We start from the raw sequence: 24,414 nt of genomic DNA, 5'->3' as shown, positions 1-24,414 counted from the left end.
CTCTTTGGAATTGATGTTTCTGTGTCCTTTGGGTAAATACCTAGGAGTGGAACTGCTGGATCATATGGAAGCTCTATCTTTAGTAGGTTGCGGAATCTCCACACAGCTCTCCATAGTGGTTGGACCGGTTTGCACTCCCACCAGCAGTGCAGGCAATCAGGGAAATGCAAATCAAAATTACAATGAGCTACCATCTCACACCAGTGAGAATGGCACATATTAAAAAAACTAGCAACAACAGATGTTCCTGAGGATGTGGAGAAAAAGACTACACCTATTTAAATGCCTTATTATCATCCTTTGGGATGATAATAAAAGTGAGAAAAGAAAAATAATCAGATTTGTGAGTACTGATCTTCATTTATCAAGTACAACTTCATACAAATATCTGTCTCTTTAGAAGAAATACTTTATGTGGTTAAAATAGTGAATACTTACCCATCTAAATCTTTTGTATCAGAGTAGGATTAAGACAGAGGTCTTCAATCTGCCCACCTTGACTTTAGTTTGCTTTCCTTGTAATATGTCAATTACAGTTTTAAAGCATGGTAGTGATGACTAAGTATTCAGTTTTCAACCACTCTCTAGCTATGTAGAAATTGTGGCTACCTTTTCATGCCCCACTTTACTGTTTAATCTAAATGGCATGGAGTCTCATTTCTTCCCTTAATTCAAAATCAAACTCACATGATTCCAGAAAGATTAACATTTAGTTAAATAGAAAAGTGATTGGCCTCCTTGGTGGCACAAGGGGTTATGTCTCAGCACTATGAAGCTACATGCAGCCACTGCAGCACAAATTCAATCCCCGGCCAGGGAGCTAACCCACATGGCACAGCAGACCTTTCCTGGCTTGTCCACTGCTCCCCTCAGCAGTGTATTTCAGTCAATCTGCCTGTTCTGTTCCCTACTCTGTCTTTTGTGAATCCTCTTACCCCTCCACCTCTGGCCTACACCCCAGCTCTTATATGCATAAATAAATAATCTTTAAAAAAAAAGTGAATGTGTGGTTTAAAAATGTGCTAGTGAAGTAGAACACATTACTCAATCAGAAAAATATGCTAAATTGTCTGGGAACCAGGTGGAACCAAGTATCTGACAACTCAGTTTCTATTACTTCTGAATGTTTTTTAATATTTAAAGTTTTTTTCATTCAATGTAAACACAGATACTCTAGAGGCCAGAGTTGTCCATTCAGTACTGTAGTACTTCAGTGCTGTACTGCATACAGCCATTAGAGCAGAAAAGTGTGGAAAACTAAGTGATGTTGGAGAGACCTGTCACATAAGCTATTTCTGCAGGCAGCCTTTCTGTCTGTTCAGCTGGGAATGAAGCAGAACTACCTAGATGATGTTTGATTCCTTTTCTTTAAAACTGAGATGAAATCTCAAAATAGTCTCATAAGTATATTCTATTTTTTTTTTGTTTTGTACATAGCATCCAAATTTAATTGAAAAAATTAACATTTCTGTCTTTGAAAGTCTGAGGACCCAAGGCTCCAACTCAATAAATAATAACTAAAAAAATAAAAAATAAATTGGTAGTTTTATATCATACTTCATCATACCGAAGAAAAATGCCATATTCAAAATTCTCAGAATTGTTCCTTTCATCTCTTTCCTTCTATCTTCTATTGATTTATTCATTTAAAGTATTTTTGAGCATAGAGTGTAATAAATGCTAGTGATATAAGAGAACAAGACAGTGAAAGGTGGGACTAAGATGCTAACCTTCCCTCCTCCCATGGACACATGGAATGTACATAAATACATGGAGCAATTTCCTCAGAAAGAAATGCAGAAACCAGCTGAGTAACTCCTACACATCAAATCAAATAAAAAATATCCACATTAGCATGCATATGAGACTGAGAGATGGTTTTGCCATAAGCCCCACTCCCCACATAGCACCATACAGTTGAAAGGCAGCTGCCAACTCCAGGATTCTCCCTAAGGCGTGAATTGTTTTGACCACACATTTAGCAGTCAACTTTTAGGACTCCTACCTGAGGGACAGGCCCCAAAACACTACTTCTGAAAGCCCGTGAAGCTTGTGTTCACAAGACCCACAAGACTATAGCAAACAAATGAACAGTTCTTAACGTGTAGCCTGCAACAGGTAGTTTGCTCTACAGCTCCCCACCACCTGGCTGAGACTCTCAGAGCTCTGGCATCTGGTTTTTTGAAGCAGATTAAGCTCTGGCATCAGATTTTTTGAAGACTTACTCTGGGGAAAGATGTACTAAAAGAATCCTTGAACTCTGCTATCTTTTGGAACCAGTCTAAACAAGTATCAAAAGAAGGCATTCATTGCAGGACTGAGTTTTTCTACTTTTGCCATAACACTATGCTTTGGGGAAATCCATTATTTCTTATTTGCTCTATTCATAAATATGAATTATGTTTCATTCACAGGAATGTTGGAATATTTAAGGGCTTAAAATGAAAGGCACATGATGTTCAACCCCTTTCCTCACTACCTGTGGTGCCTCTACTATCAACAATGTAAAGAATGTCTAGAATGTTTTTGTGTGTGGCTTAGACACACTGGCTCTGTTGCGATGTTTCTGTTTCTGTAGAAAACAAAGAATCACCAATCGACAGCAATCTGTAAAAAAAAAAACTGAGGACCACAATCAAGATTCGATATTACTCTTCCAAAGAGTTCATGCTCAGATATATTTTTTATCAACTTTTTGCACTAAGCACAAATAAGAGGATGCAAAAAAATTGGTAGGTAGAGATATTTATTTTCCTTTAAGCTATATAAACCAGTATAAACCATTTTAAGAGTCATGCTGATTTATTTATTTATTTATTTATTTATTAGAAATAGATTCAGAGAACTATCAGATGATTTCATGAAAAATCAGAAAATAAAAATATTAAAGTAGTTAAAAGATTCTATAAAAGAAACCCCACACTTAGGCTAAGTAGGAATAAAATGAACTCCTCTTCATATTCACTTATATTTATTGTGTAGAAATAATCTGAAAGAATAATAATTGAATGTTTATTGAAAATGGAGTGACAGAATTTTCAAAAAATAGTCTGAACTATGGAAAGAAATAGAAATATATTTTCCTAAGGAGTAGGAGACTCATAGATATTCTAATCCCCTGACTTGTCTCGGAATAGTAGCTTCTTGGTCACACACACTACATTTATATGGGTAAAAAATGTGTTGTCTTCTTCTTCCAAGTTTCCAAATAGTGGACTGGATCACACTTAGAAATGTCTTTCTTTTCACCAAACATACTAAAGGAGTCTTAATTGGCTCCCAATGAAAAACTAAAAAAAAAAAGGTTTTGTGATGAAGGAACAAAGTAGTTATTTTATAAAGAATTATAAAATAGGACATATAAAGTTTTCAGTGATTTTTGGTAGAGAAATTCTGCTCCACTTATTCTGTTACATAAAAATACTTAAACTGCAGTATTATATTATACCAATGAGGGGAAAATCATGTAAATCCTTTTAGAATATGTTCATATGCTCGCAGGATATAATTTACTACTTTTTGAAGTCAAATAAGGGAAATATCATTAGATTTTTATTTTTTAACAGGGATTATCAACATAACTTTCTCCATTTCTGGTTGGATGTGATACACATCAAAATGGAATTCCTCTGAATAAATTCTTTCTTCAGTTTCCAGGAATTATTTCTTATATTTATTAGTACATTAGCAAAGATTGATTAAAATTTGACTTGGGAGTGATTCTTGTTCTGAATAGTATTTGTAGGACTTATTCTCCTGCATTTTTTTTTAACTTCATGCATTTTATTTTCATTTGCCTAAAAACTAAAAGAGCCTTCACTGAGATATAATAAAATGGGAACTTGGTACTTTGTAAATGGAATATGAAAAATCAGTTTAGAGAATAGGATTTTCTTAGTTTTAATTTTTAAAATGTATTAATTTTATCTTGTTTATTGAGGTAACGTTGGTTTAAAATACTATATATGATTTAAGGATACATGTTTGTACCTCTTCAGAATGTATATCACCACACTATGCTAGCCACCATAATCATCCACTATATGTTTTCTTTAATTGAATGCATAAGAAAAGTTGAAAGTGGATTTTTAGCTTTTTGGTTATGGTTATATTTTGTTTTACTAATGGGATAATTTTGGAATGTCATTGCCATTAGTGCAAAGGACTTATTCTAGTTTCATTGGATAGAGGTCAAGGTAGAAGGAGAGAAAGAGAGCTAGAAAATATGATTGATGGATCTCCATGTTGCAAACATTTCTTCTAAAGGATAGATTTATATTCTTTCTGATTTATTCCACTCAGCATAACCCCTCCACTTCCATCCATGCTTTCTCAAATAACAAGATTCATCTTTTTCTGATAACTGAGTAGTATTCCATCCTGTATATACACCATATCTCTTTTTTAATCTGTTTTTTTAAATTTTATTTTACATATTTTTACCCAAAGGACACAGAATCATTAATTCAAAAGGGCATCTGCACCCCTATGTTTATAGCAGCACTATTTACAATAGCTAAGCTATGGAAACAGCCCAAATGCTCAAAAATAGATGACTGGATCAAGAAGATGTGGTACAGGGCCTCCCCTGGTGGCACAGCCGTTGAGCGCTGGGTTGTGAGGCTGCCCCCAGCCTCTGCAGCGCCAGTTCGATCCCCAGCCACCGGCAAGGGTCCCACCAAAAAAAAAAAATGTGGTACATATATACCATATCTTCTTAATCCACTTATTTGCCATTGGGCACTTTAGTTGTTTTCATAAGTTGGCTATTGTAGCTAGTGTTGCAATGAGCATAAAATTGTACGTACCCTTTGAATTAGTGTTTTTGATTTCTTTGGGTAGATATCTAGGATTGCAATCAATGGACTATGCTGGAAGAATATAGGTGCCATGTTGGTGGGTGTGATGTGGTAACATACATCTGAAGAGGTGTGAACCTATTTCCTAAATCATATACAGTGTTGTAAACCAACATTACCTCAATAAAAAAAAAATACAGCTAAAATAAAAGGAATAAGACAGCCTGGAAATGTGTGCCAGACTTCACACTGAGTTCAGAAAAGAAAAACAAAATAGAGGATTATGAGGTGAGATTTTTATCCTCACCCCAGTTCAAATGACTATATGTACTCTCCAAGCACAATATGTAGGCAAAGAGGTGCCAAGAGGGAAAATATAAATAAAAGATAGAGTTCTAATGTGTAGCCCTTTATTTATGTATGACAGAAATACAGAGGAGAAAGTGACATATCAAACATGTATTATTAACATAAAATAAATACCTTTTTAAAAGATGATAAAAGTTCATAAGCATTTTAGAATAATCTGATAGAACAAATGTTTTAAAAATGCAACTTCATGTGGAACAGAATATATGCGTCTAAATAACCTTTTCTGAAATATCAGAGAGTTTTATAAGCCCAACAAGGGAGAACTATCTGTAAAATTTTATGTAATATGGACTTTCTCCTACTTTTAATAGAAATGTGCCATTTCTATCTCTGGAGTCCTCCTGTCAAATGTCACTTCTCAGATCAGCAATTCAATAATGCCTCCTTTTTTTGTACTTGATTTTAAGAATCTCAGATGTTATTCCAGAAGTATACTTAGCTCTTATAAAATTGTGAGCCAGAAAGTGGACACAAAGTCTACACAGTATTTTAAAAGTTAATCCCATTTTAACTAACAATCAATCATTGCTCAACTGAAAATAAGACATTTATTCATTTTTTTCTTTGAGAGACGGAAGAAATGATGCCTCACAAATAAAGTTATGTTTTCTCGACTCATTATCCATCTGTGTGCATGATTGCCTTCCTTCTTTCCTTCCTTCTCTCCCTTTCTATTTTCCTTTCAAAAACTTGTCAGAAATAGGCCAACATTTTTTTAAAAAAATGTATTCCATTCTCACTGGTGTAAGATGGTATCTCATTGTAGTTTTGATTTGCATTTCCCTGATTACAAGTGATGTTGAACATTTTTTCATATGCCTGTTGTCCATTTGCATTTCATCTTTGGAGAAGTTTCTTTTTAGCTCTTCCACCCATCTAGGGTACCTGCACCCCTATATTTATAGCAGCACTGTTTACAATAGCTAAGCTTTGGAAACAACCCAAATGTCCAAATAGATGACTGGATCAAGAAGATGTGGTACATATACACAATGGAATATTACTCAGCAATCAAAAAGATAAACTCATACAATTTGCAGCAACACGGATGGAGCTAGAAGGGATCATGCTCAGCAAAATAAGCCAGAAAGAAAAAGAAAAATACCGATGGTCTCACTCATAGCAGGAATCTAGGAAACCTAAATAAGGGACCAGGAAAAAAAATAACTATAATAAAGAAAAAATCAAAGTCAACAAGCAACTATAAACCAGAGACACACTACCGGGGGGTGTGGGCCGGGAGAGGAGGGATTGGGGTCAAAATAAGGGGGGTGCAATTGTATGGGGAATATAACCAAGATGAAAATGCATACATTGTGCAATAATGAAAAATGATGTAAGAAATATATAAAATAAAAAATACATTAAAAAAATGTATTCCAACATGGAAAACAAAACAATGGAGCAGAATAGGGATAGTTTGGGTAGTGGCCTAGAGTCCACACTTCCATTTTCCCTCTCTTAACTTCACAAACAACTGCTATGATTAAAAAAAAGAAATTAAAAATCTTATTACTCACAAAACCGTGTAGTCAAAAAATTGATAATATATGATGCAATTATACAATGTCCAACATATAAATATGCTAAAAATAAAAAATTGTCCAAGTGGATAGTGCCATTTACACAATAGTGTGTTGAAGGCTTTTGTTTGTGTTTGTATTTTGCCCCACACTTCATATCATAAATTTGTTTGTGTTAACATTCATCAGTTTGGGAAATACATTTTTAAAAATTTAATTCAAATTTATATTTGGGATTTGAACTGAGTTTTGATAGCAGTGGGACCTCCCTAATAATCAAAATGGCAAATGACAATTTCATTGGGCAAATAAATATTCCACAGTCTTCTGTGGGCTTGCATTCCCCTGGATAAAAAGAGACAAAAGATATTTGATGTTTTGAAAGGGTTCTTTGATATACACTAACTTCTCATTTGCTTTATTTTTAAGAATGGTTAGCTCTGCATGACTAGTTCAACAAAGAAATTATGACATTAAATCATCAATTGAATTGTTCTTAGGCACTGGTGAAAAGTGTCTGCTTATTCATTATGAATTTTTATCTACTAGGGAAGTGATTATCTATACAATTTTTAGATAAAGAATAAAAATAATTATTTCTAAGTTTTTGTGCCCTTTCACATATTAAGTATTTATTGAATTTCTAATATGTGCATATTTGCCATTACTGCTTTTAACTACATAACAAGAAAAACAGATATAGTTGTAGAAGTTTTATGAAACTAACAGAAACATTTCTTCATATATTTCAATATTGAGGCTAATTATATGGCATTCACATGATGAATAATCTATTTCTCTAGCAGTTTGTTCTTAGAATAAACATAAGGGATTATTTAAAAGGAGTTGTTCAATGTAGTCATGGATATTATATACACACTTTTTTTCCTCCCTCATTGCTTGAAATAAAAATAATAAATCTGTTTTTCCCCTTCTGGTAGGGTGGCAGACATAAATTTATGAAGTTTTAGTAAGAGTTGAAACTGACAGGTGTGATTTTGCAGTTTTCCATTCTAATTCAGTTTTAAAATTATTCCGAACTACTCTTATGAGAGTGCTGGTTTTCTTGTTGAAGTATGTAAACATTTTGTCTTCAAAGGAGGAATTTTGGATAAAAAATTAAGATTTCTTCTGTTCTAAATGAATTATAAGTATACATGAATAACTGTAATGATTTTGAATCCTATTGAACTGCTATACAAATATACAGACCTAAAATAAGCAACCGAAATACTTTGCAATATTTTGAAATGTCATATTCTCTTTATACTTTACTACTTTGCAATCTTTCCCCCTGTTAGTTTTTTTACTTTCTACATTTATAATTATTTTCCCTCTAGTAGTCTACCTTTTGTCATGGGTCTGCTATTCAACTTTAAGGATACTGATGAGACAATAACTCTTTATAAAGAGATTTCTGTTGCCTTGATACAATCACCCACATTTCAACGAGATAAGTATATATTCTTTCACAAAGTTTTGAATTTACTTCAATGATAATTCCTAGAAATTTTGCACAATGATAATTCTTAGAAATTTGATAGTTCTTAGAAATAACTACTCATGTATTTTTCTGACATGAGATTCTCATCTAGAGTGTGAAATTATTTTATTTCATTCTTCTGTGTTTCAGCTTTCAATACAGCACCTATAATACTACACAGTTGAAAGTGGAAGTTCAGATAAAAGTCAATAAATGGAATGAGTATCAGTTTCTCATTAGCTCATAGCGAAAATAAGATAAGCATGATTTTTTTTCTGAACTAGCATCACTGATTCATACAAAGTAAAATCCACTAGAAATACACAGGAAAATAGCAGAAATATAAATGTAGGAAAGATTTGGAAATGCCACACTTAAGTTTTTGAAAGACTGAATATTGACGATGATGCTATTAATCATATCTAACATTAATTGCCCAACAAGTTGCTAAGATCTTTCCATGAGTTATCTTATTTAATATTTTATTTTTTTAAAGATTTATTTGTTTATGCATACAAGAACTGGGGTATAGGCCAAAGGTGTGGGGGGATGAGAGGATTCACAAGAGACAGAGTAGGAAACAGAACAGACAGACTGACTGAAATACACTACTGAGGGGAGCAGTGGGGGAGACAGGAGAGGTCTGCTGTGCCATGTGGGTCACCTCCCTGGCCGGGGATTGAACTAGTGCTGCAATGGTTGCGGACAGCTTCATAGTGCTGTGTCTTAAGCCCTTGTGCCACGAGGGAGGGCCCCTCAATTCTAGATTTTTTTTAATTTTGTGAAATGTTTGTATACATTAATTGAGATGATGATGTGATATTTTTTTCTGTAGCCCATTAATAGATTTTGAGTGTTAAATTACTTTCATCCACTAAATAAATTGCTGTTAGTCATGGCACATAATTATTTTTACAAACTACTGTTCTATCTGCTTTTTGTTAAAAATATTTGCATCGGGAAAGCTTTGGCTATTCGGGATTTTTGGTGATTCCATATGAATTTTATCAATAATTGTTCTATTTCTTTGATGAATGTCATTAAAATTTTTATTGGAATAACATTGAATCTGTACATTGCTTTTGATAGGATGGCCATTTTGATAATGTTAATTCTTTCAATCCATGAGAAGGGAATGTCTTTCCATTTCTTTGTGTCTTCTTCTATTTCTTTTAACAGTGTTTTATAATTTTCTTTGTATAGGTCCTTTACCTCTTTGGTGGGTTTATTCCCAAGTGTTTGATTATTTTTATTTCAATAATAGAAGGGATTGGTTTTTTATTTCTTCTTCAGATTTATTGTTTGTGTATAGGAAGGCTACTGATTTTTGCGTGTTGATTTTGTATCCTGCCACTTTACTAAACTGATTGATTAGTTTAATTAGTTTTTCTGTGGAGTTTTTGGGATTCTCTATGTATGTTATCATATCATCTGCGAATAGTGATAGTTTAACTTCTTCTTTCCCTAATTTGGATTCCTTGTATGTCTTTCTCTTGTCTTATTGCTCTGGCTAGGACTTCTAGTATTATATTGAAAAAAAAAAAAAAAAAAAGAAGGGAATGGAAGCATCATACTCCCAGACTTCAAACTATGCTACAAAACCATAATCATCAAAACTGCATGGTATTGGAACAAGAACAGACACACCGACCAATGGAACCAAATAGAAAATCCAGAAATAAACCCACAGTTTATGGTCAACTAATCTTTGACAAAGGAGCAAAGATATGCATTGGAGCAAAGAAAGTTTGTTCAATAAATGGTGCTAGGAAAACTGGGTTGCTACATGCAAAAGAATGAAGCTTGATTACTACCTCACACCATGCACAAAAATCAACTCAAAATGGATTAAAGAACTAGACATAAGACCTGAAACCATAAAATATATAGAAGGAAATATAGGTGAAACACTACCTGACATGCACCTCAAAGACATCTTTACAGACACATCACCCAAAGCAGTGATAGTGAAGGCAAAGATAAATAGCTGGGACTACATCAAATTAAAGAGCTTCTACACAGCAAAAGAGACAATAACCAAAACAAAGAGAAACCCCACTAACTGGGAGAACATTTTTGCACCCAACACTAATGATAAAGGACTGATCACAAAAATCTGCAAAGAGCTGATGAGACTCAACAACAACAAAGAAAATATCCAGTCAAAAAATGGGCAGAAGAGCTAAAAAGAAACTTCTCTGAAGAGGAAATGCAAATGGCCAACAGGCATATGAAAAAATGTTCAACATCACTTGTCATCAGGGAAATGCAAATCAAAACTACCATGAGATACCATCTCACACCAGTGAGAATGGCACATATTAAAATAACTAGCAACAACAAATGTTGGTGAGGTTGTGGAGAAAAAGGAACTCTTCTGCACTGCTGGTGGGAGTGCAAACTGGTCCAACCACTATGGAGAGCTGTGTGGAGATTTCTTGACCTACTAAACATAGAGCTTCCATACCACCCAGCAATTCCATCCTTAGATATTTACCCAAACGACACAGAAACATTAATTCCAAAGGGCACCTGCACCCCTATGTTTATAACAGCACTATTTACAATAGCTAAGCTATGGAAACAACCCAAATGCCCAAAAATAGATGACTGGATCAAGAAGATGTGGTACATATACACCATGGAATATTACTCAGCAATCAAAAAAAGATAAACACATGCAGTTTGCAGCAACATGCATGGAGCTAGATGGGATCATGCTCAGCGAAATAAGTCAGAAAGCAAAAGAAAAATACCGGATGGTCTCACTCATAGGAATTTAGAAAACCTAAATAAGTGACCAGGAAAAAGACTAACTAATACAAAGTAAAAATCAAAATCAACAAGCAACTACAAACCAGAGAACACACTGGTGGTGGGGAGAGGAAGGATTAGGTTAAAAATAAGGGGAGGTGCAATTGTATGGGGAATATAACCAAAATGAAAATGTATACATTGTGCAAAAATGAAGAATGATGTAAGAATTATATAAAATAAAATATTAAAAAAAAATTGCATCGGGCCTCCCCTGGTGGCGCAGATGGTTGAGTGCAGTGCTGTGGAGCTGTCCACAGCCTCTGCAGCACCGGTTCGATCCAGGCCGGCCGGCAAGGGTCCTGGCGAGGGTCCCACATGGCACAGCAGACCTCTCCTGTCATGCGGGCTGCTCCCCTCAGCAGTGTATTTCGTCAGTCTGCCTGTTCTGTTCCTGCTCTGTCTCTGGTGAGTCCTCTCACCTTCCCACGCATCTGACCTGTGCCCCGGTACTTTTATAGATAAATAAATCTTTAAAAAAATTTTGCATCTATGTTCATGTATAATGTTGGTCTATAGTTTATTTTGTTTTGTTTTGTTTTCTTGAACTGTCTTGATTTTGTTTTGCTGCCTGGGTAAAACTAACTTCATGGAATGCATTAAGAACCTTTCTCTGCTATTTTCTGGAAGAGGTTGTATAGAATTGATATTGATGCTTCTTAAAACATTTTGTATAATTCTCCAGTGAAACTCTCTGGGTCAGGAGATTTTTTTAGCGAGTTTTAAATGATGAGAAGTATTCTGAATATCTTTTTATATTGGGTGAGTCATTGTAATTTGTCTATTTTCTCCACATTATATCAAATTTCTGTGTGTAGAGTTTTTGACAATGTCTTCTTATCTCTTTCATGTCTGTTGTATGTGTTCCATTCGTCATATGAAATTTTCTTTAAAATTAAAACTAGTTTAGGTTTCCATTTTATAGACATTTTCAATGAACCAACTATTTGTTTCATTGCTTTTTCTTTACTGTTTTTCTGTTTTGAAATTCTCTGGTTTCTGCTTTTATCTTTATTATTTCCTTCCTTCTGTTTCCTTCCAGTTAATTATTCTCTTTATTTTCTAGATTCTTGAAATGGAGGCTTAAATATTTATTTCAAAATTTGTCCTTTTATGCTATATGTATTTAGTATAAAAGTACTTTAGGCATTAAATAGATGACTGGATCAAGAAGATGTGGTACATATACACCATGGAATATTACTTAGCATTCAAAAAAGATAAACACATGCAATTTGCAGCAACATGGATGGTGCTGGAAGGGATCATGCTCAGTGAAATAAGCCAGAAAGAAAAAAAAAAATACTGGATGGTCTCACTCATAGCAGGAATCTAGAAAACTTAAATAAGGGACCAGGAAAATGAATATCTATAAGAAAGTGAAAATCAAAATCAACAAACAACTATGAACCAGAGACACTCTATGGGGGGTGGGGGGGGCGGGGAGGGGAGGGATTGGGGTCAAAATAAGGGGGTTGCAATTGTATGGGGAATATAAAAATAAAATTTATTTTTAAAAAAAGTACTTTAGGCATTGTTCTTGTATTCCATTCATTTTGAAATGCATTTTTATTTTATTCAGTACAATGTTTTTTCCTGATTTTTCATGATACTTTTTCTTTGACTATGGGTTATTAGCTGTGTTCCCTTTATTTCTCAAATGTTTGGAGGTTTTCCTGTTATCTTTTTGTCATCGACTCCGAATTTGATTCATATTGATCAGATAACACATTCTGAATGATTTTAATTCTTTTTGTTGAGGTATTTTGTAGCCTAGGTATTATTTATCTTCACAGGTATTCCATGGACATTTGAAAAGAATTTATTCTGTTGGTGGGTGAAATGTTCAATAAGTGTTACTTAGATTCTCTTAGTTGATAATTTTAGTGAGTTATTCTATATCCTTGTTAACATTGTGTTTAGTTTTTTAATCAGTGTTAAGAAAGCGTATAAAGTCTCTATATAGTTATAAATATATCTATTATCCCTTTCATTTCTCTGCTTTTCATATATCTTCAATTCTGTTGTTTTGTGCACAAGTATTTATAATTGTGATGTTCTCTTTTCAAATTGACCCATTTAACATTATTAATGTTTATAATGATCTGTCCCTGTTAATTTTTTTTCTACTTAACTAACTTTTGTCTGATATTAATGTTGTCATAATTGCTTTCTGAAAGTATTAATACGTACATAGTGTGACAGCTTTATTTGTCAGCATGGTCAGGCTGTTAATATAGTTTTTCATTTTATTTTCAGCCATCCTCTCATGTTATTGAAATTGTTTTTTGTTTTTTTATTATTTTTTAATTTTTTTACATCATTGTTCATTTTAAAACAATATTTGCTTTCCCCCACCCCCTCAGGTGTAGTCCCCATAGTTTCCTTCACCAAGGCACCCGTGCACCATCACCTCAGTCCCCTGTGCTCCTCCCTCTCTCCCTCTGATCCCTCTCCCTCCTCCTCTCCTGCAGTATGTCTCTGATTTATAATTGTCTGTTTTTGCTTTGTTGTGCTTTGTACTGTTATTATTTTTTTACACTTATGTCTTATTTGGTTCCCCTATATCCCTGCTATAAGTGAAACCATCTGATATTTTTCTTTTTTCTTCTGGCTTATTGCAGTTAGCATAATTCCTTTTAGCTCCATCCACATTGCTGCGAATGGCATAATTTTATCTTTTTTGATTGCTGAATAATATTCTATTGTGTTTACATGCCACATCTTGATCTAGTCATCTATTTTTGGGCATCTGGGTTGTTTTCAGGTTTTACCTACTGTAAATAGTGCTAAAATAAATATAGGGGTACAGGTGGTCTTTTGAATCAGTGTTTTTGTGTCCTCTGGGTAGATCCCTAGGAATGGAATTGCCAGGTCATATGGTAACTCCATTTTAGTAGACTGAGGAAACTCCAGACAGCTTTCCACAGTGGTTGGGCCAGTTTTTGCACTCCAACCAGCAATGTAGGAGAGTTCCTTTTTCACCACATCCTTGCCTCATGTTATTGAAATTGAAGTAAACTTCTGTAAACAGCTTATAGTTAGCTTTTTTAAATTCCTACTGAATATAGAAATCTCATTAGAAGGAAAAACACACAAGATAATATCTAAAACACATTAATAATTCTCATAATAAAGTAAGAAATTTAAGATATTACATATTTTAAGATGTGTAAGCACTCATACTATATAAACGACAGATTCATATGAAAATACTTGAAGATGTGTAATAATCAGTGGAGAAATAATTCAGTGTAGAGGAATGGAGAAAGCAGAGCATGTGATCTAAAACAGATAGTAAAGATCACTTAAAGCTGTAAAATATAATGTTTAGAAATCATAAGAAAAAAAGTTGATCAAACTTTTCACTTAAGGACTGTCATGAACCCATGGAATATTGTGCTGAGTTAAAAGGTATTAGTCTAGAATAAGTAGATCCACAAGAGCCCGAACCACCCTTGAGAAAGAGAAGAAAGATTCTCTGGGTTAAGGTTGTTCAGTGATCTTAGTAGCCTATGGTCATTCAGGAAGCTGCTCACCTAATCCCACATAACCCTGACCTCTGTTCAGATGGTTAACTATTAGGGTACCATGCGATAATTTTCAAGCATAACTATTTGTACAGAGACTGTCCTACAGTGTCATTCTAGTTTTTCCATGATTTGAGATTAGTTTATTGACATTTTTATGCTGTGAATGATATATTTATTTGTATGTCATGAAAACAAATGAACCTGCAAATTTAAGATAAACCATTGCTTTAGAAAAATAAGCTTTTGAGGTCCCATTTTGATTAATGGTGTACTCATCAATTTAAGTGTCCTAAAAATCAATCTTTAAATTAATCTTTAAGAAATGTTCATGCAAAAAGAAACTATACAGAAGTTTGCAAAATATTTTAATTTTTTGAAGTTAAATGTAAATGTTGAGAATTCAGTTGAAAATGTTGAGAATAAGTTATAATGCTACCAAATTAGACCTATGGAAGATTCTTGGGATACTCAAGTAATAACAGCCACATTATAAAGGCTTTACCCAAAATAATTTCTCCTTTAAAAGGATTTTTTAAATGGGGTTTATTACCAGGTATGCACCTATGGTATTTAAAATGAATCTATCCTGCATTCAAATGCTAACTCTCTAGACAATGAGAATAATTGTTCTTAACCAATTCCTTAGTTGGAATATTACTTACCATTTTTGAGCTATAAATGAGGATTTAAATTTAAGAAGCAGGCACCTAAATTTATGATAGGTATTACATGTGAGGTAATGTCCTGAGATTTCATATGTTTGTGTAAAATTTATATTTTTTCAACCTCCACAAGAACCCATCTTAGAATAATTTTAGGGAAACAGAGTTCTGAAGCAGAATGAATATTTAATTTATGGCAATAAGTGATTAATTTTCACAACAGAACTACACATAGAACCCTAATTAATGAAATTGGTAATGATTAGCTTTTTTCTGTTGAGCGCACATGCAGTCACATTATAAAGTTGATGAATTACAGATAGCTGACAGCCAAGGAAAGAAGATAATCACTAACACAGTCATTAGAACACCACTTAAGTCTTTTTATAGAGGGAAGTTAGTGGTTGGCTTCAGATTCTCTATCTTACTACCAATCGTATTATGTAAATCAGTGTGTGAAGCTGGGTCCCTCCAAGAAATATACCATATGATGTGTGCATATGCCTAATTTATAGATGTGTGTAATTAAATGAATTCAAGTCTACTAGTTCAAAGGAAAAAGTGTTTACAATTAATGTAAGATATCATTATGGAAATTATTTTCCTAAAATCAGTTTGCTTTAAATATATCCACCACCCCTCTATGGCTATGACTATATATATATTATATCTATTATTGAATTTATCTTACAGACTTTAGTGGTATCAACATAAGTGTCCTAGATAAAGATTTTGAGCAAACTTTCAGCCTGCAAAATATTCCAACAATCCAAGTGCCTAAGCACAGGGGAGTAGATTGGAAAATTGTGGTATATATAAATAATGGAATACTACTTAGCTATAAAAAAGAACTCCTGCCGTTTGTGACAATATGGATGAAACTGTAGGGGATGATGCTTAGTGAAAGAAGTCAGAAAGAAAAATAGAAATCCCAGATAGTTTCACTTAGATGTAGAATATAGAGAAACAAAGCAAAGCCACATCAATAATGAACCCTAGGGGCCTCCTTGGTGGTGCAAGGCGTTAAGACACAGCACCAGGAGGCTATTCACAGCCACTGCAGCATGATTTCGATCCCCGGCCAGGGACGTTACCCACATGGCACAGCAGACCTCTCCTGTCTCACCTGATGCTCCCCTCAGCAGTATATTTCTGTTAGTCTGCCTGTTCTGTTCCTCACTCTGTCTCTGGTGGATCCTCTCACCCTGTGCACCTCTCCAGTTCTTGTATGCATAAATAAACCTTTAAAAATAATAATGAACCCTAAAATATGACTGTGGAATTGAGGCTACAGGAAAAGAAAGGGGAGATGAAAAAGAGGCACAATAGATGATGGCAGAAAACTGAGGGAGCCTTGGTGGTGAGTGAAGTGTAGTGACATGCATCTGAGGAGGTGTGTGATCCTATGCCTCTGAATCATATACATTATTGCAAACAAATGTTACCTCAATTAAAAAAGTAAAAAAAAAATCCATTCATCCTCAACATTTACTATTTTGAAGTTGTTTATGATGCTCAAATAAATGCAAACATGTATGAAGGGATAGATATGTGTACATACATATATGTGTATACATGTATATATGTACATATATGGGTGTGTGTGTATATACATACACATGCACACAGGAGTGTATATATATCAGCATACACATATATCAGCATATATATGTATGTAGTCAGTGACATTTCATTATTCATCCATTATTAGAGAATTTCAAGTTCGCTTAAAATGGGTTTTGGTGTATCTGAGGGGAGAAGGAAGTGTTGGAGTCTGAAACTAAAATCAATCCTGTTTGGAAAAGTATAGGTAGCAGGAAGACATTTAAAAGATCAAGGAGGACATGAGAAGAAGAGCATCAACAATGAGGTGGCAATGAATTATAGTAACAAACCATATCTAATTAACATTCTTAGATTTTTCTCATGGTGTATTCTGTCCACCAGAATCAAGTATTACAGCAAATCCTAACAAATTTTATGGTGTGGTTCCAAAATTACAAATAAGTTATTCAAAAGTGATTTATATGCTAGTTGTTCAGATGCAGAAAACATTTTCCCAGATTGGTTGATAGGATCCTGGTTCAGTCCTATTTAAATAATTCTATTTAAGCAATATAGACACATATTATCTATTGTTTGTATATTGCTACATAATAAACCATAACAAAATTTAGTAAGTACAACCATTTTATTATTTATTCTACAAGGTGAACTGGTGATGAGACTTCCTGTGAGGTTATTTTGGGGTGCAGTTATCTGGGGGCTGGATGAGCAGAAATGTCCAAAATAGGTGCTCACATTTGATGCTAGCTTTGACTTGGAGCTCAGCAGGCCAGCAACCAAAGCATTCACATCTGGCCTCTCATTAGATTTGGCTTCCTATCACATAACTGTTGGTTCCAAGACAGAAAACCCCAAAACACGAAGGCCACGAGGCAGAAATATCCATTTTATCTTATGTTCTCTTTGCTCCCTCTCATTTGCTCATTCATTAATTCAACAAGCAGCTACTCGCTTCTATATTGAGCTATTCTTTGTAAGGATACAAAAATCAATAGAACATGGTTTCTATTTTCAAGGAGCTTATACACCTGCAGGAGAAACAACCATATAAATATATAATTAAAGACTGTATCATGAATGAAACAAAATAATATAGTTTTATGTGATGTGGCTCTTTTTCCATGGTACTTAATTGTCAGTAGACTATATTTTCTTTAGCTTGAAATCTTGGGTCTCTATTTTTCTTCTTCCTATTGGTCAGAGACCACTCTCAAACACCAAAGAACAACCTCAGTTTTTGCCACCTGACAGGCAGTTCACAACATGGACATAGGTGCTTTCTTTCAGGTAAGAAAATGTGTATCTCTCTGACTTCCTTGTCTGTGATCTGCTGAAAAAAAATTCTTGGCTTTTAAAAGGCTCATGTGATTAATTCACACCTACTGGTTTATGTCCCTTCTTGAGGTCAACTAATTTTGGAACTTGTTTCATCCACAAAATACCTTCATAGCAGGAGCATAATTATTATTTGACTGTACACCAGGGGGCAGGAATTGGAATGGGGGTGGGAATTTAGAACTCTGTCTACCACATTGAAGGGAAGTAGCATGATCTCTTAATAGGCAAAATCACAAAGATCTCAGGGTTGTGGTGCCCTGGCATTTCAGATATTATCAGTGTTGTATTTGTTTACAAACCAGATTAAAATTTTAAGTTTCGGATTCATAGAATTGAGTCAATTACTAATCTTCAGTCTACAGCCTCCTATCATATGTCATTTATAAGGCACACTCTTGTTTAATATTAATTTTTCTTCTATATCCTTTTCATTCCTACTCATTCCTACTGCTAAACCACCTTCTCTGTATTCATTACATATATGTGCATCCTTGAAAAATAAGTAACATTGTTTTGCATGCTTTTTTTCATATTTTATTATTTCTGTTAACATATTCTATCATTTCTCATTTCCCAAACTTATATAATAGCATTTTGATCAAGTTGTCATACACGAAAAACCTGATTCTCAGCTCTCTATTCTGGTAAATGGGTCTTCTTGACAGTTGCTGCCCAAGACACATTATTTGAAATCTGATGACTTTGTGTCATGTCAACAGCAGAGAAAACCTACTCTTCTTTGATTTTTTTCCTTAAAATTGCCGGGGGCCTTCATTCATACACATTTTGGAATCAGTACGCAAGTTTCATCCACAAACAAACATACAAATCCTGCCGGGATTTGATTATATTTCACAAACACAGTCATTTAACATTGGCATTGCTATGTCCTTTACTAGAGATTTTTTAATTTTATACTAGAGGGCTGTTGAAATATTTAGGGTTGCCCCTAGAAAAGTTTTGTTGCTCTTCTTTGGTTCTTTTAAGTTTTGGTTTCTTGCTTTTATAATTTGCATTTTATCTTCTACTATATTTTCTAGTTATTGTTTCTGATGTAGACAAATACTATTGATTTTTCCTTTGTGCTCTGGTAACATTGCTGAACTCTCTTATTTTTCCATTTTAAAAATTTATCAGCGGAGCAATCATAGACAATTCCAGGACATAACACCTGAAAAGAAAAAAAAATATATTAAGATAGCCACACAGGACCTGGATAAGAGATTCCTGTAATGGGAAAAAGAGGAAAAGTCACAAAGTATAAATATTAATTAGAAACTTCTCAATGGGTAACTAATGAGAAAAAGTATTAACTTTTACCCAGATGGTATATTTCTATGAGTCTGCAGACTCTGTTCTATTCATTAATCTCTAATGGTGAAAACCACATTTTATAATTCATTTGTAAAATTGAAACATATTTTCACAGAAAAAAATACAAAAGTAACCTTTTACTTTATAATCTAGCTAATCTGGAAGTAACTGAAGAAAGCAATTTTAAAGTTTTAATTCACTGAGCATATTTGCAGATAATTTATTAGGTAGATTAACAGTGAGTTCAAAATAATCAAAAGAAATCTTGCAGCTTAATTCTCTTATTTAGCCTGCAATTGTTACATTTTCATTTAGTTAATTCAGATTCAGTGGTTTTTAAACTCCACTTGCAGTTATTATTTAATTTATTTCTATATTAACCCTGAGTCAGATTTTTATTTTCTCTGTGACAGGAGATACCTTCAGTGCTGGCAATTACATTAAAACCCCACATTACATTAGTGGGGGTTTAGGGTAATCTAAATTTACCCCAAATTTATGTGTTGAGGTTCTAATTTGCTGTGTTACTGTATTTGGAAATAGAGTTTTTAAGTATGTAATTAAGATTAAATGGGCTCCTAAGGAAGGGGCACTTAGAAGGACTATTGTCCATATAAAGAAGAAGGAACATGAGGGATGTGTGTGCACAAAAGAAAGACCTTGCACAGACATAGCACGAAGGTGGCTGTCTGCCAGCCAACGGGAGAGACTTCAAGAGAGCAACCCTACAGGGACATTTATCTTGGACTTCTAGCTTCCAGACTGTGAGAAAATAAATTGCTGCTGCATAAGTCACTCAGCATATTATATTTTGTTATGTCAACCTAAGTTGACTGATACAAGTAGACAGATGTGAAGTATCTACATGCAAGTACCCTCAGTGGCACATTTAGGAAAACTAGCATCATTGTATTTCACTTCTTCAACAGTATCCTGATTACGGTCTTCTAAACTGGTTTCCTGATCTACTCATGGATCATAATACGAACGTTTTAAAAACACAGGTTTGTTCTACTGTATTGACACCAGGTCACAAGACAAAGAGAAAGGACTATATACTTCTTTGTGTGACCTGGGGCATGCAGAGAAGGCAAATCTTTTGACTGTGTCATGCACATAGACAGAAAAACTCTTCATGGAGACTTTCTGTAGCTTAAGACAATAATTCTACCTCATTATCATGCCAAAAATTTTACGTTTCATCATACCATCAAATGAAATCACTCATTGTTCTGTTTGTTTATAAATAGGTAAAATGGAAACAGTGTTCTACTTACTATATAACATTGTTTAGTTAAAATGAGTTACATGTGAAAAACATCTAAAAAATAACATGTAAAAATATATGCCAAATTGTGATATTTAATGGTTTGCTTATTTCCTTGTAGTATATTCTCTTGTCAAAATATGTACAAGGAAGAGATTGTAACAATAAGAACAAATGGTTATAAAATAAAACAAGTGTATGAGTTGGTAAAATTGAGGAATTCTTACAAACAAAATATTCCATTCTTTGATCTCAGGTCTTATCAAAAGAGTAATAATTGAATGCATCATGTGCTTTAAAAAAAAAAAACTGAACATTTGACTATGGTCCATTAGGTCAATTACTTCAAATTAATTGTATTTCTTTGTCAGTATATAAATTAGAATTTGAATTTTTATAATAAAATATTGTATTATAAAATGGAAAACAAAGACTATAGCAAGTTTTAAGTTTCTAAAATCACTGAAATTCTACCTCTCAGAAACACAGACTGCCATTGTTTGTTTTTGTCTGGGAAAAGATGAAGGAATAAAATAGACAGGGATGGAGTCAGAGAAATGATCATGACCATTGATTCTGAACCTTGGCTTCTAGTGTATACTGTTAAGGCCTTTGGTAAAATCACCGCACTCTTGTCATTCCAGCTATAGATGGATTTTTGTGGTCACTGGTGAATGTGTTGTGAATATGTTGCCCCACTTCACAAGAAGTGGGGCAGGCAATCAAGGATATGGGCACAGTTGATGTCTGGGCTATGAGACTAAGCCTCCCCTATGTGTTACATATATTGTTCCACATATTCATTTAATTCACCAAACTCTCTCTAGACATTTAAATATGCCAGTTGATTTTCCATTTGTCCTTGATATGCCTCCACTTGCCCCTCGGATTCTTCCTTTGATGGTAAGCCATTTCTTCCCCTTAGAGCCTGTACTTTCTCAGTGTGAAATGAAGAGTTTGGAATAGAGGATCCCTAAAATTTTGTGTCTTAACTACACTAATTTCAATGTGTACTGTGTCCAAGTATATGTTTTCATCCTTGAGAGTAAATTTTTAAATTTAATTTCCTTTATAGACTCTGTGATGCCAAATGCATCAATACAATTCCAAAGACATGTATTACATTGTTCAATGACGCTATGATCCCAGCACAATGTGGCATTGAATGATATCTACTAAAAAAATATAGTCAAATTCTTCTGATGAAATAATAACTTTAACTTTTAGATGCTACATATTGTATCTGTTTTACTGAGTTTTTGTTTTTATGTGTTTTTGTTTGTATAATAGAAATGTTACTAATTAAAATGTCCCAGAGACAATATAAATGATACCATAAATAACTTTCGTGAATTGCTATTTTATTAGAATATAGTTGACTTGGTTATTATAACCTGTGAGTATTCATAGCCAAAAAAATTATACAAAACCATTTTATACATATTTAAACTATTTTTTCAGCAAAAGCAATATTGTTGCTTAAAATAACATAGCGATGTAACATAATGACCGAAGCAAGCTGAATACACCTGTGCTTGGGGCCCATAAAAAGAGCAAACGTAACTAAAATTTAAGCTTGTGTTAAACCTTGGCTATATTTTTTTCAGAATTAATGGAAACGCGAACTTCATATGGAGCCAAATCATGAGGTGTGACTCTGCCAAGAAAAATACAACTTTGAAGGGTAAAAACAGGTGGGAAACAAATGTCTTTCTAAAAATCATTCAATCATAAACTTTTAAATAAAAAGCACTGGTGCTGTACTAGTACAGCATATTCCTTCACCCAGGCATATCCTTTTAAGCCAAGGACCTGACCTCTTCCAATAAAAAGTTTTATTTCTGATATCTCCATAATAACTCAACAAACCTTATCTAGCTATATTTCAGTCATATAAAACCGTGTGATAAATGCTTTGTTTTAAGAGCTGTGTCAGTGATAACTTCAAAGGGTGTGCTTATTGTGCGTAAGTGAAAATGGAGATAGATTTCACTATCTATTCTTTCTTCCATTTTTAATCTAAAACTAAAGACAGTGAGAGTCTATTACATTAGATGCAAATTAGATGATTTTTACAGTCTTGGAATTTGGGAATGACTCAAAAGATTTGAGCAGTATTTATGTGATGCAAGATATCTACATTGATCTCTTATATCACATCCATGCTTTGTCAAATAAGTGAGGTTGGAGTAATTTAATTTTACATACACATTCATAACTATGCCATATAATTCCAATTTGGAGAAGCTTTAAAGAATAATTGCTTTTTGTCCTAAGCAAGTTTTAATTAAAAATAAATATTTTGTGGTAAAATACAATACAAGTACCATCCAGAAAAGCACAAAGAGAAAGTAAAAATTTTCTAAAATACCCCCTTACATATATCAGAAATAAGCATAATTAATTTACTGATGCACATCCCTCCTCTACTGTCAATTATCTATGTGGTTTCTCTTCCTTTTACACACACACACGCACACACGCACACACGCACACACACAGAGTTAAAATTATAATCGCAGAGGTTGATATTTAAAATAGTACCCAGGGCCTTCCCGGTGGCACAGCGGGTTGAGTGCGGCACTGTGGCGCTGTCTGCAGCCTCTGCAGCATGGGTTCGATTCCTGACCAGCCAGGGAGAGGCCCACATGGCGCAGGGGACCTCTCCTGCCTTACCCGCTGCTCCACTCAGCTGTATTTTCAGTCCCTCTGCTCCCCGCTCTGTCTCTGGTGAATTCTCACTCTCCTGCACCTCTGGTCTGTACCCCAGGTCTTGTATAAATAAATAAATAAATAAATCTTTAAAATAAAGTAGTAACTATAAGATTATATCTTTGGGGCTACCATTTTAAGTGCCATTTTCTTTATGAGTGTATTGTTTAATGTCCTCAAAGTAATGTGGGTTTTCTTACTTCATCCCCATCTCTAGCAGTGATGTACAATTTTCCAGTTATGCAAAATGGTAGCTTGAAGACTGCTATGTATACTCATGTGTGCACATGTGCATACACACACACACAAACTATAATGGTAAGAAATGTTTTCTCAGTATCTGTAGTTTTGATGTGGGGTTTTTCTACATAGAATTATTAATTGGTAAATAAAACCAGTGGATTTCCTAATATTGAACCATACTTGCAATCTTGAAGTAAACACAATTCTTTTTTAATGTGCTATTGGGATGTGTTTTCTATTTTTTAATCTAGAGTTTTTGGATTGCTCTTTATAATATTGATCTGTAGTTGTCTGTTTGTATACTTTTAATCCAATTTTAATACCCATAAATAAGAAATATTGGGTTAAATGGAAAATTACCTAATATGTGAAAAAACATGACAGAATGACCAAAAATAATGATATTCAAAACTTGCAGAGATTACTGCATGAACTTGAGAATATTTTTCTCAAATTCTTTCCAAAATAAGATAATTATCTATCAAAAATAATGTACACACTTTTTTTCAAAAAGATCAGACTCTCACTATAAATTCTTATTATGGGTTTCTTTTCTCTTATGTAAACTTCAATCTTTTGCATATGACATGTTTTATCTTTATAATCTATTAAAATTGTAGCCTTGGTTATTTAATATAAAAGATGCAAAATCTAGCAAAGATGCAAATACAGTCACAAGCGACAGAATTAGTAAAACAAAGAAAAACAAGAAACACTTTCTGATTCTCCTTGTTACTCCTGAAGCTCAACATAAAAGTTGAGTCTTCGTTTTACTTGGCTCTATTATC

General features: G+C 33.9%; 1 long non-coding RNA gene across 2 annotated transcripts in view; it reads right to left on the bottom strand.

Annotated features, from left to right (window-relative positions):
• Positions 1-17,853: 17,853 nt before the first annotated feature.
• LOC129145297 (uncharacterized) overlaps positions 17,854-24,414 on the bottom strand; it is a 64,660-nt gene continuing 58,099 nt past the window's right edge. For both annotated transcript variants that reach the window (XR_008550636.1, XR_008550638.1), the window contains exon 4: positions 17,854-19,261. This is a non-coding gene — a long non-coding RNA (uncharacterized LOC129145297). The remainder of the gene's footprint in view (positions 19,262-24,414) is intronic.

The sequence above is a fragment of the Talpa occidentalis genome, unplaced genomic scaffold, assembly GCF_014898055.3.
Source record: "Talpa occidentalis isolate TD23 unplaced genomic scaffold, MPIMG_talOcc4v2.1, whole genome shotgun sequence".
NCBI lineage: Eukaryota > Metazoa > Chordata > Mammalia > Eulipotyphla > Talpidae > Talpa > Talpa occidentalis.
Note: the sequence above shows the minus strand (reverse complement) of the source record. Positions and strands in the feature narration are given on the sequence as shown.